We start from the raw sequence: 13,563 nt of genomic DNA on the forward strand, positions 1-13,563 counted from the left end.
GATACTTTGCAAATATTTTCTCCCATTCTGTAGGTTGTCTTTACACTTTGCTGATTGTTTCCTTTGTTTGCAGAAGCATTTTAGCTTGATGTAACATCATCTGTCTGTTTTTGCTTCTGTTTTCTGTGCTTTTGAGGTCTTACACAAAAAGTCTTTGTCCAGAATCAGTGTCCTGAAACAGTTTTCTGATATTTTCTTCTAGTAGTTTTATTGTTTTGAGTTTTACATTTAAGCCTTCAATCTACTTTGAGTTGATGTTTGTATATGGTGAGAGATAAGGATCTAGCTTCATTCTTCTGTATATGGTTATCCAGTTTTTCCAGCATCATTTGTTGAAGAGATAGTCCTTTTCCCAATGTATGAGCTTGGAGCCTTTGTTGAAAATGTGTTGGTTACAAATATGTGGGTTTATATCTGTGTTCTTTATTCTGTTTCATTGGTTTATGTGTCTGTTTTTATCCCAGTACCATGCTGTTTTGATTACTATCATTTTGTATTATATTTTGAAGTTAAGTAGTGTGATGCCTGCAGCTTCATTTGTTTTTTTCTCAGGATAGCTTTGGTTATTTTGGGTCTTTTGTGGTTCCATATAAGTTTTAGGATACTTTTTCTATTTCTGTGAGAAATGTCATTGGTATTTTAACAAGGATTGCATTGGATCTGCAGATTGTTTTGGGTAGTGTAGGTATTTTAACAATTTTTAAACATCAATAAGCATAGGATATCTTTTCATTTTTTATGTCCTCTTTAACTTCTCACATCACATCAATATTTTATAGTTTTCTTTGTAGAGATCTTTCACTTCTTTGGTTAAATGTATTCCTGATATTTTTATTTTGCTAGCTATTGTAAATGGGAATGCTTTCTTCATTTCTTTTTCAGATCATTTGGTGTTAACGTATAGAAATGCTACTGATTTTTGTATGTTGATTTTGTGCCCTGAAACTTTACTGAATTTATCTACCAGTTCTAGCAGGTTTTTGGTGAAGTCTTTAGGTTTTTCTAAATATAAAATTATTTTATCTAGTAAACAAAGATAATTTGACTTTGACTTCTTTCTTATTTGGTTGCCCTTTATTTCTTAGTCTTGCTTAATTGCTGTATATAGGACTTCCAGCATTCTGTTAAACAAAAGTTGGAAAAGCTGTCTTGTTCCAGATCTTGGAAGAAAGGCTTTTAATTTTTTCCCATGCAGTATGATATTAGCTGTGGATTTGTTATATTTATTCTTTATTATTTTGAGACATGTTTCTGGTATACCCAGTTTCTTGAGAGTTTTTGTCGTGAAAAAATGTTGATTGTTATTAAATAGGTTCTCTTTTAGTATCTACAGAAATGCTCATAAGATTTTTGTTCTTCATTTTGTTAAGGTGTTGTACCACATTTGTTGATCTGCATATGTTGAACCATACTTCCATTCCTGGGATAAATCTCATTTGATTATGATTAACAACCTTTTTAATGTGTTATTGTATTTGGTTTGTTAATGTTTTGTTGAAGATGTTTGCCTTTATATTCTTAAGGAATATAAACCTGTATTTATTTATTTATTTATTTATTTATTTATTTATTTTTTGTTAAGTCCTTGTCTTGTTTTGGTATCAGGGTAATCCCAGCGTCATAGAACGAATTTGACTTCACTTTTTCCTCTTCAATGTTTTCAATAGTTGGAGTAGAATTGGTATTAGTTCTTTAAATGTTTGGTAGAATTCAATAGTGAAGCCATCAGGTCCTGGGCTTTTCTTTGATGAAAGACTTTATATTAGAGCAGAAATAAATAAAATAGAGACAAAAGCAAATAAAAAAGATGAACAAAACAAAAAGCTGGTGCTTTTATTGTTTTGTTTTTGTTTTATATTGCGATAAGTGACTTCAGGAAATTCTTTACAAGATTTGTTTTCTTAAAAGACCATGAAAATTTATAAATACATTGTTTTCTGAAAACCTGTGGTAAAACATTTAATCAATACAAAAAGGTAGAGTTAAAAATAAATCTCCCATTCCTGATAGTGAGCCACAATTTCCTCTCTCTAGGACAATAAATAAGAATACTTTTTTTTTTTGCATATTCCAGGAATTTTCTATGCATAAGTACCATTTTGTATAATTTATTCAAAGTTCATTCAATATACACTAAACTCAAACATTAGCTCACTATACGTCTTTTCTGTACTTATTTGTTTTACTTAATGATACCTAGTGGAGAGTTCTCCATCTTAGGTTATATTGACCTCATTATTTTTTCTGTCCAAATATATTTCATTATGTGAATGTAGAACGTATCGTGTTTTATTTAGTGAAGCTTCTAATTGGTGGATATTAAATATGTTTTCCAGATTTTTAAAATATAATTTTAATTTTAATGTTAGATTCAGGGGGCACATGTGCAGGCTTGTTACATGGGTATATTGTGCGATGTTGAGGTTTGGGATACAGTTGAGTCTGTCACCCAGGTAGTGAACACAGTACCCAATAGTTTTTCAATTCTTGTCCCCTTCTTTCTCTCCCTTCTAATAGTCCCCAGTGTCTACTGCTGCCATCTTTATGTCCATGAGTATGCAGTGTTTAGCTCCCACTTATAATTGAGACCATGCAGTATTTGGTTTTCTATTCCTGTGTTAATTCACTTAAGATAATGACCTCCAGCTGCGTCCATCTTGCTGCAAAGGACATGATTTCATTCTTTTTTCATGGCTGCATAGTATTCCATGGTGTATATGTACCACCTTTTCTTTATCCAGTTCACTGCTGATGGGCATCTAGGTTGATTCCATGTCTTTGCTATTGTAAATAGTGCTGTATTAAACATGTGAGTTCATGTGTCTTTTTGGTTGAACAATTTATTTTCTTTTGGATGTATACTCACTAATGGGATTACTGGTATGAATGGTAGTTCTGTTTTATTTGAGAAATCTCCAAACTGCTTTCTACTATTGCTATTGTAAATAGTGCTGTGTTGAACATGTGAGTTCTTTGCTATTGTAAATAGTGCTGTGTTGAACATGTGAGTTCATGTGTCTTTTTGGTTGAACAATTTATTTTCTTTTGGATGTATACCCCCGAATGGGATTGCTGGTTTGAATGGTAGCTCTGTTTTATTTGAGAAATCTCCAGACTGCTTTCTACAGTGGCTGAATGCATTTACATTCCCATCAACACCATCAACAGTATATAAGCATTCCCTTTTATCCATAGCCTGGCCAGCATCCATTATTTTTGACTTTTTTTTCTTTTATTATTATACTTGAAGTTCTAGGGTACATGTGCACGACATGCAGGTTTGTTACATATGTGTGCATGTGCCATGTTGGTGTGCTGGGCCCATTAACTCGTCATTTACATTAGGTATATCTCCTAATGCTATTCCACCCCCCCCCACAATGTTCCCCTTCCTGTGTCCAAGTGATCTCATTGTTCAATTCTCACCTATGAGTGAGAATATGCGGTGTTTGATTTTCTGTTCTTGCGATAGTTTGCTGAGAATGATGGTTTCCAGCTGCATCCATGTCCCTACAAAGGACACAGACTCATCCTTTTTTATGGCTGCATAGTATTCCATGGTGTACATGTGCCACATTTTCTTAATCCAGCCTGTCACTGATGGACATTTGAGCTGATTCCAAGTCTTTGCTATGTGAATAGTGCTGCAATAAACATATGTGTGCATGTGTCTTTATAGCAGCATGATTTATAATCCTTTGGGTATATACCCAGTAATGGGATGGCTGGGTCAAATGGTATTTCTAGATCCTTGAGGAATCACCACACTGTTTTCCACAATGGTTGAACTAGTTTACAGTCCCACCAACAGTGTAAAAGTGTTCCTATTTCTCCACATCCTCTCCAGCACCTGTTGTTTCCTGATTTTTTAATGATTGCTATTCTAACTGGTGTGAGATGGTATCTCATTGTGGTTTGATTTGCATTTCTCTGATGGCGAGTGATGATGAGCATTTTTTCATGTGTCTGTTGGCTGTATACATGTCTTCTTTTGAGAAGTGTCTGTTCATATCCTTTGCCCACTTTTTGATGGGGTTGTTTTTTTCTTGTAAATTTGTTTGAGTTCTTTGTAGGTTCTGGATATTAGCCCTTTGTCAGATGAGTAGATTGCCAAAATTTTCTCGCATTCTGTAGGTTGCCTGTTCACTCTGATGGTAGTTTCCTTTACTGTGCAGAAGCTCTTTAGTTTAATTAGATCCCATTTGTCAACTTTGGCTTTTGTTGCCGTTGCTTTTGGTGTTTTAGACATGAAGTCCTTGCCCATGCCTATGTCCTGAATGGTACTACCTAGGTTTTCTTCTATAGTTTTTATGGGTTTTGGTCTAACATTTAAGTCTCTAATCCATCTTGAATTAATTTTCGTATAAGGAGTAAGGAACGGATCCAGTTTCAGCTTTCTACTTACAGCTAGCCAATTTTCCCAGCACCATTTCTTTCCCCATTTCTTGTTTTTGTCAGGTTTGTCAAAGATCAGATGGCTATAGATGTGTGGTATTATTTCTGAGGGTTCTGTTCTGTTCCATTGGTCTATATCTCTGTTTTGGTGCCAGTACCATGCTGTTTTGGTTACTGTAGCCTTGTAGTATAGTTTAAGTTAGGTAGCCTGATGCCTCCAGCTTTGTTCTTTTGACTTAGGATTATCTTGGCAATGCGGGGTCTTTTTTGGTTCCATATGAACTTTAAGGCACTTTTTTCCAATTCTGTGAAGAAAGTCATTGGTAGCTTAATAGGGATGGCATGGAATCTATAAATTACCTTGGGCAGTATGGCCATTTTCACAATATGGATTCTTCCTATCCATGAACATGGAATGTTCTTCCATTTGTTTGTGTCCTCTTTTATTTCACTGAGCAATGGTTTGTAGTTCTCCTTGAAGAGGTCCTTTACCTCCCTTGTAAGTTGGATTCCTAGGTATTTTATTCTCTTTGAAGCTATTGTGAATGGGATTTCATTCATGATTTGGCTCTCTGTTTGTCTGTTACTGGTGTATAAGAATGCTTGTGATTTTTTCACATTGATTTTGTATTCTGAGACTTTGCTGAAGTTGCTTATCCGCTTAAGGAGGTTTTGGGCTGAGATGATGGGGTTTTCTAAATATACAATCATGTCATCTGCAAACAGAGTCAATTTGACATCTTCTTTTCCTAACTGTATACCCTTGGTTTCTTTCTCTTGCCTGATTGCCCTAGCCAGAACTTCCAACACTATGTTGAATAGGAGTGGTGAGAGAGGGCATCCCTGTCTTGTGCCAGTTTTGAAAGGGAATGCTTCCAGTTTTTGCTCATCCAGTATGATATTCATTGTGGGTTTGTCATAAATAGCTCTTATGATTTTGAGATACGTTCCATCAATACCAAATTTATTGAGAGTTTTTAGCATGAAGGGCTGTTGAATTTTGTCAAAGGCCTTTTCTGCATCTATTGAGATAATCATGTGGTTTTTGTCTTTGGCTCTGTTTATATGCTGGATTACGTTTATTGATTTGCGTATGTTGAACCAACCTTGCATCCCAGGGATGAAGCCCACTTGATCATGGTGGATAAGCTTTTTGATGTGCTGCTGGATTCGGTTTGCCAGTATTTTATTGAGGATTTTTGCATTGATATTCATCAGGGATATTGGTCTAAAATTCTCTTTTTTTGTTGTGTCTCTGCCAGGCTTTGGTATCAGGATGATGTTGGCCTCATAAAATGAATTAGGGAGGATTCCCTCTTTTTCTATTGATTGGAATAGTTTCAGAAGGAATGGTACCAGCTCCTCCTTGTACCTCTGGCAGAATTTGGCTGTGAATCCTTCTGATCCTGAACTTTTTTTGGTTGAGAGGCTATTAATTATTGCCTCAATTTCAGAGCCTGTTATTGGTCTATTCAGGGATTCAACTTCTTCCTGGTTTAGTCTTGGGAGAGTGTAAGTGTCCAGGAAATTATCCATTTTTTCTAGGTTTTCTGGTTTATTTGCATAGAGGTGTTTATAGTATTCTCTGATGGTAGTTTGTATTTCTGTGGGGTTGGTGGTGATATCCCCTTTATCATTTTTTATTGCATATTTGATTCTTCTCTCTTTTCTTCTTTATTAGTCTTGCTAGCGGTCTATCAATTTTGTTGATCTTTTCAAAAAACCAGCTCCTGGATTCATTGATTTTTTTGGAGGGTTTTTTTGTGTCTCTATCTCCTTCAGTTCTGCTCTGATCTGAGTTGTTTCCTGCCTTCTGCTAGCTTTTGAATGTGTTTGCTCTTGCTTCTCTAGTTCTTTTAATTGTGATGTTAGGATGTCAATTTTAGATCTTTCCTGCTTTCTCTTGTGGGCATTTAGTGCTATAAATTTCCCTCTACACAATGCTTTACATGAGTCCCAGAGATTCTGGTATGTTGTATCTTTGCTCTCATTGGTTTCAAAGAACATCTTTATTTCTACCTTCATTTCATTATGTACCCAGTAGTCATTCAGGAGCAGGTTGTTCAGTTTCCATGTAGTTGAGCGGTTTTGATTGAGTTTCTTAGTCCTGAGTTCTAGTTTGATTGCACTGTGGTCTGAGAGACAGTTTGTTATAATTTCTGTTCTTGTACATTTGCTGAGGAGTCCTTTACTTCCAACTATGTCGTCAATTTTGGAATAAGTGCGATGTGGTGCTGAGAAGAATGTATATTCTGTTGATTTGTGGTGGAGAGTTCTGTAGATGTCTATTAGGTCTGCTTGGTACAGAGTTGAGTTCAATTCCTGGATATCCTTGTTAACTTTCTGTCTCATTGATCTGTCTAATGTTGACAGTGGGGTGTTAAAGTTTCCAATTATTATTGTATGGAAGTCTAAGTCTCTTTGTAAGTCTCTAAGGACTTGCTTTATGAATCTGGGTGCTCCTGTATTGGGTGCATATATATTTAGGATAGTTAGCTCTTCCTGATGAATTGATCCCTTTACCATTATGTAATGGCTTTCTTTGTCTCTTTTGATCTTTGATGGTTTAAAGTCCATTTTATCAGAGACTAGAATTGCAACCCCTGCTTTTTTTTCTGTTTTCCATTTGCTTAGTGGATCTTCCTCCATCCCTTTATTTTGAGCCTATATGTGTCTCTGCATGTGCGATGGGTCTCGTGAATACAGCAAACTGATGTGTCTTGACTGTTTATCCAATTTGTCAGTCTGTGTCTTTTAATTGGACCATTTAGTCCATTTACATTTAAGGTTAATATTGTTATGTGTGAACTTGATCCTGTCATTATGATATTAGCTGGTTATTTTGCTCGTTACTTGATGCAGTTTCTTCGTAGCATTGATGGACTTTACGTTTTGGCATGTTTTTGCAATGGCTGGTACCGGTTGTTCCTTTCCATGTTTAGTGCTTTCTCCAGGATCTCTTGTAGGGCAGGCCTAGTGGTGACAAAATCTCTAAGCATTTGCTTGTCTGTAAAAGATTTTATTTCTCCTTCACTTATGAAACTTAATTTGGCTGGATATGAAATTCTGGGTTGAAAATTCATTTCTTTAAGAATGTTGAATATTGGCCCCCACTCTCTTCTGGCTTGTAGAGTTTCTGCTGAGAGATCTGCTGTTAGTCTGATGGGCTTCCCTTTGTGTGTAACCTGACCTTTCCTTCTGGCTGCCCTCAACATTTTTTCCTTCATTTCAACTTTGGTGAATCTGGCAATTATGTGTCTTGGAGTTGCTCTTCTCAAGGAGTATCTTTGTGGTGTTCTTTGTATTTCCTGAATTTCAATGTTGGCCTGCCTTACTAAGTTGGGGAAGTTCTCCTGGATGATATCCTGGAGAGTGTTTTCCAGCTTGGTTCCATTTTCCCCATCACTCTCAGGCACACCAATCAGACGGAGATTTGGTCTTTTCACATAATCCCATATTTCTTGGAGGCTTTGTTCATTTCTTTTTACTCTTTTTTCTCTACACTTCTCTTCTCACTTCATTTCATTCATTTGATCTTCAATCACTGATACTCTTTCTTTCAGATGATTGAGTTGGTCACTGAAGCTTGTTTATTTGTCACATAGTTCTTGTGTCATGGTTTTCATCTCTGTCAGTTCTTTTAAGGTCTTCTCTGCATTGATTATTCTAGTTATCCATTCATCCATTCTTTTTTCAAGGTTTTTAGTTTCTTTGTAGCTGGTTACATAGTTCTTCCTTTAGCTCTGAGAAGTTTGATCGACTGAAGCCTTCTTCTTTCAGCTCATCAAAGTCATTCTCCATCTAGCTTTGTTCCATTGCTGGTGATGAGCTGCGTTCCTTTGGAGGGGGAGATGTGCTCTGATTTTTTGAATTTCCAGCTTTTCTGCCCTGCTTTTTCCCCATCTTTGTGGTTTTATCTGCCTTTGGTCTTTGATGATGGTGACATACTGATGGGGTTTTGGTGTGGGTGTCCTTTCTGTTTGTTAGTTTTCCTTCTAACAGTCAGGACCCTCAGCTGCAGGTCTGTTGGAGTTTGCTTGAGGTCCATTCCAGACTCTGTTTGCCTAGGTATCAGTAGCAGAGGCTGCAGAAGATAGAATATTGCTGAACAGCAAGTGTTGCTGTCTGATTCTTGCTCTGGAAGCTTCATCTCAGGGATGTACCCAACTGTGTAAGGTGTGAGATGTCTGTCTGCACCTAGTGGGGGATGTCTCCCAGTTAGGCTACTCAGGGGTCAGGGACCCACTTGAGCAGGCAGTCTGTCCATTCTCAGATCTCAACCTCCGTGCTGGGAGAACCACTGCTCTCTTAAAATCTTTCAGAGAGGGACTTTTATGTCTGCAGAAGTTTCTGCTGCTTTTTGTTTAGCTATGCCCTATCCCCAGAGGTGGAGTCTACAGAGGCAGGCAGGCCTCCTTGAGCTGTGGTGGGTTCCACCCAATTCGAGCTTCCTGGCAGCTTTGTTTACCTACTCAAGTCTCAGCAATGGCAGGCACCCTCCCCCAGCCTCGCTGCCACCTTGCAGTTAGATCTCAGACTGCTGTGCTAGCAATGAGGGAGGCTCTGTGGGTGTGGGACCCTCTGGGCCAGGCGTGGGATATAAGCTCCTGGTGTGCCGTTTGCTAAGACCCTTGGTAAAGCTCAGTATTAATGTGGGAGTTACCTGATTTTCCAGGTGTTGTGTGTCTCAATTTCTCTTGGCTAGGAAAAGAAATTCCCTTCCCCCTTGCACTTCTCAGCTGAGGCGATGCCTTGCCCTGCTCAGCTCTTGCTGATCACGCTGCACCCATGGACCAGCATCGACTGTCCGACACGCCCCAGTGACATGAACCCGGTAGCTCAGTTGAAAATGCAGAAATCACTTGTCTTCTGTGTCCCTCACACTTGGAGCTGGAGGCTGGAGCTGTTCCTATTTGGCCATCTTGGGCACCCCCCACTATTTTTGACTTTTTAATAATAGCTATTCTGACTAGTATGAGATGGTATCTCACTGTGGTTTTGATTTGCATGTCTCTGGTGATTTTTGATGGGGAGAATTTTTTCATGTTTGTTGGCTGTGTGTATGTCTTTTGAGAAGTGCCTGCTCCTGTCTTTTGCCTGCTTTTATTGGGGTATTTGTTTGTTGAATTGTTTAAGTTCCTTATAAGCTGTGGATATTAGACATTTGTTGGATGCATAGTTTGTGAATATTTTCTTCCATTCTGTAGGTTGTCTGTACTCTGTTAATAGTTTCAAAGAGGTGTTTTTTTTTTTTAAAGATGAAATCAACAAATTTTTAGCTAGATTAAGAAAAAAGAATGAAGACTCAAATTAAATAAAACTGGAAGCACAAAAGGAGACATTATAACTGATACCACAGAAATACAAAGGACCAGTAGCGACTATTATGAATATACACCAACAAATTGAAAAACCTAGAAGAAATGGACAAATTCTTGGATACATACAACCTATCAAGACTGAACAATTAAGAAATAGAAAACCTGAAAAGACCAATAATGAGTAACAAGATCAAGGCAGTGACAAAGCTATCCAATTTATCATGCAACTTGACACCCACCTAACATAATCTGTTTTATATATTTTGCCTCTCAGAGTGTGCTGTTTGCTTTTAAGAAGTGGTTTTGTTTGTTTGTTTGTTTTTTTTAGACAGGGTCTTGTTGTGTCACCCAGGTTGGAGTGTGATGGTACAATCATGGGTCACTGCAGCCTCAAATTTCCTGGGCTCAAGTGATCTTCCCACCTCAGCCTCCCAAGTAGCTGGGACCACAGGAATGCACCACCACATCTGACTGATTTCTTGATTTTTTTGAACAGGCAGAGTTTAACCATGTTTCCCAGGCTTGTCTCAAACTCCTGGGCTCAAGTGATCCACCTGCCTCGGCCTCCCAAAATATTGGGGTTACAAGAGTGAGCCACTGCATCCAACCAAGAAATGTATTTTCAATGGTGCATTTTGAGATCTGCAGAAGGTGGGATTTTGCTACAGAATTCTCTCCTATTCACATTTTTGTGTGACTCTCACATGAACTTGATTTTTTTAAGCACCATTTCAAATGCTTCATGTCTCTTCTAAACATTTATAAAAAATTGAATGTTTGTCTTTTTTTTCTTCTCTTTTTGATTTTAGACCAATTTTCAGGAGCATATAAGAAATTGGCTGGGTTACATAGCCATGTCTTGTAATCTATCATCTCCAATTTCTTAGGCTATTCTGTTTCTACCAAATGACCTCAGTCTGACATGTCTGTGCAGAGTGTCTGGGTACTCTCTTGTATCTGAGGTAGGTGCTCCAAGATTTTCAGAGCTAGGTTGATCCATCTCCAAGCCTCTCAAGACTTTCTCCTTTACAAAGCTTTAAGGGATTGATAGAATGCACACATGGTTCAGAAGTCTGACCTAAGGTAACTTCTGAATCAACAACTTAGAAAAGAATCTTAGATAATGCTTGTGCATGATACTTATGGACTCTTTTGTAAGATTCAAGTTGCTGCAAGAATAGAGTTCAGTAGTCATCAAGTCCACTACCGTTAAGAAAAAAAAAAAAAGTATGCAAACAAATAGACAAACTTCTTCAACCCTCCAAATAAATTCAGTATTAGTTATCTAACTTTACAAGTGATCTAAGCTTCCTCTCTGTGGTAAATTGTGTTACTTTGGGAGAACAAATGGCATTTGCTGCATAGACAAGTATATGGAGTTTATGGCACTTCCTCTTCATAGACTGCTACCTGCTCTGACCACTACAAAAAATAATGCTTTTTAAAAAACCTAGAAAGTCTCAAAACTGGAAATTTAAAAGACTCTGCCTTCTGCAAACAGTCATTGTATAGCATAGAAGTTAACCATATTTAACTTTCCCCTTCCTTCCTTCCTTCCTTCCTTCCTTCCTTCCTTCCTTCCTTCCTTCCTTCCTTCCTTCCTTCCTTCCTTTCTTTCTTTCTTTCTTTCTTTCTTTCTTTCTTTCTTTCTTTCTTTCTTTCTTTCTTTCTTCTCAACTCCCTGCAACCTCTCCCTCCCGGGTTCAAGTGATTCTCCTGCCTCAGCCTCCTGAGTATCTGGGATTACAGGCATGCACCACCACACCCTGCTAATTTTTGTATTTTTAGTAGAGACAGGATTTCACCATGTATTGGCCAGGCTGGTCTTGAACTCCTGATCTCAGGTGATCCACCTGCCTCGACCTCCCAAAGCGCTGGAATTATAGGCATGACCCACTGCACCCAGCACATATTTAACTTTCAAACGTGACCTGCCAAGTTGACAGCTTGTAAAAGTTGCCTTAAGCAGAAAAGTGAATAAAAACAAAGAAGCGAATTTCCTTTTCTTTGTTACACATTCATGTATTTATTAATAAGTATTTGGCTTCCATTATGAGGCAGGCCCTTGCCAGAGCAAGGAGATACAGTGGGAGGTCTTCCTTAAGGAGCTTAGATTTTGCAGACATCAAAATTTTTGAACGTCCTCCATGCTGTCATTAATACTATGAAGGAGAAGTTCTGGAGGGCCTCTGAGAGGCTACTTCCGCAGGGCAAGTGTCCAATCTGGACATTTTCCTGTCTCCAGGGCCACAATCTTTCTTGGGGACCCCTTGTTTCTCATCTAGACTGCTGAGTCTGCTGTAGCCTTCTGACCCCTCGCTTCACAGGCTTCCCCACCTGTACCCCATTGTCTACATGGCATTTCGTGGTCTTTTTAAAAACACTGTGCACCTAACTATACCACTTCTCTGTTTCTCTCTCTCTCTTCCTTTTAAAGTCTTTTCAATGTACTTTCTTGTTGACTGAATAAAATATAGAACTTACCCTGACATGAAAGATCCTTGCATGATCTGTCCTCTGCTCATGCTCTGACCCCATCTGCTGCTGTTGCATGAAGGCCTTGGCTGCTCCTGACCTGTGTTCTGTTTGCTCCAACCTCGGGTCCTTGCCCTTTTTTTCCTTTGCCTGGAGCAGTCTCCCTTCGGATACCTGTGTGACTCATTTCTTTACTGCATCCGCTTTCTGCTCGAGTATTTTTTTTCCGCTGTCAGCTCAGCTAATCACCCTGTCTGAAATAGCATTCCTTCTCACTTTTGGTTAAACTGGTTCTTTTTTCCTCATAGCATTTAACACTACCTGACATTATGCATCTCTGTTTTAGTTCTTTCTGTGTTGCTATCACAGAATACCCAAGACTGGGTAGTCTATAAAGAAAATAAGTTTATTTGGCTCATAATTCTGGCAGGAAATCCAAGATTAGGCAGCTTGTCTGGTCGGCTTCTGCTGAGGGCATCATGCCACTTCAACTCCTGGCGGAAAGTTTAAGGGGGAGAGGGTGTGTGCTTCATACATGAGAGGCAAACTTGCTTCATAACAGCCAGCTTTCTCAAGAACTATTCCAATACCCTGGAAACTCATCTTGTCTCATGAGAACTGCATTAATCCATTCACGAGTGTGGAGACCCCATAACCCAAATACTTCTTAAAGGCTGCATCACCTCTCAATACCATTACATGGGCAATTAAATTTCAACATGAGTTTTGGCAGGGACAGAACATAGCAATCTGTGTTTATTGGATTACTTTACGTCCCTTCTCACCTTCCCAACATACTAGAATGAAAGATCCTTAATGGCAGGGCCTTTTACTGTTTGGCTCATTCATGTAACACCAGCCCAGTAACGTGGCTTGTACCTGTGGTTGGTCTCAATGTTGAATAAATAACTATTACATGGATTTAGAGCTCAGAGAGTATGTGGTGGGAAGACAGAGGGTCCAACTTGAGGTAAGGATGCCTACATTTAAAGGCAGGTAAAAGAGAAGTTGCCAAGCTGTGGGTGCAAAGCTGGGAGTTGTTCTGGAAGCTAAGAGGAAAGAGAGGAGAAGGGAATGACCAAAGTCATCAAACATGTCTGAGAACTTAAGAAGGAAAATGACTGGATAATTCTCATTGGATTTTGAGGCATGACTGTCACTGATGCCCTAGATAAGAGTCATTTCAAGTGTATATTAGAAATGGAGCCCAGTTAGAGTGGGTTGAAATGTGAGTGTTGGGAAAATAGACAGGAAGGCTTTCATTTGCCAATTTTCACATACTTTGTAGATGATAATCTATGATCAATTAATATCAATAATTGAAGATAGATAATGGTTCCAACTAAGTTGGGGAAATGGTAGGCATGGATTA

The 13,563-nt window shown here is 38.5% G+C and overlaps 1 protein-coding gene across 2 annotated transcripts in view; it reads left to right on the plus strand.

The window, feature by feature from the left end:
• ABCA13 (ATP binding cassette subfamily A member 13) overlaps positions 1-13,563 on the plus strand; it is a 492,370-nt gene that overhangs the window by 194,129 nt on the left and 284,678 nt on the right. The gene's annotated exons all lie outside the window — the stretch shown is intronic.

This window comes from Papio anubis, chromosome 4 (genome assembly GCF_008728515.1).
Source record: "Papio anubis isolate 15944 chromosome 4, Panubis1.0, whole genome shotgun sequence".
Lineage (NCBI taxonomy): Eukaryota > Metazoa > Chordata > Mammalia > Primates > Cercopithecidae > Papio > Papio anubis.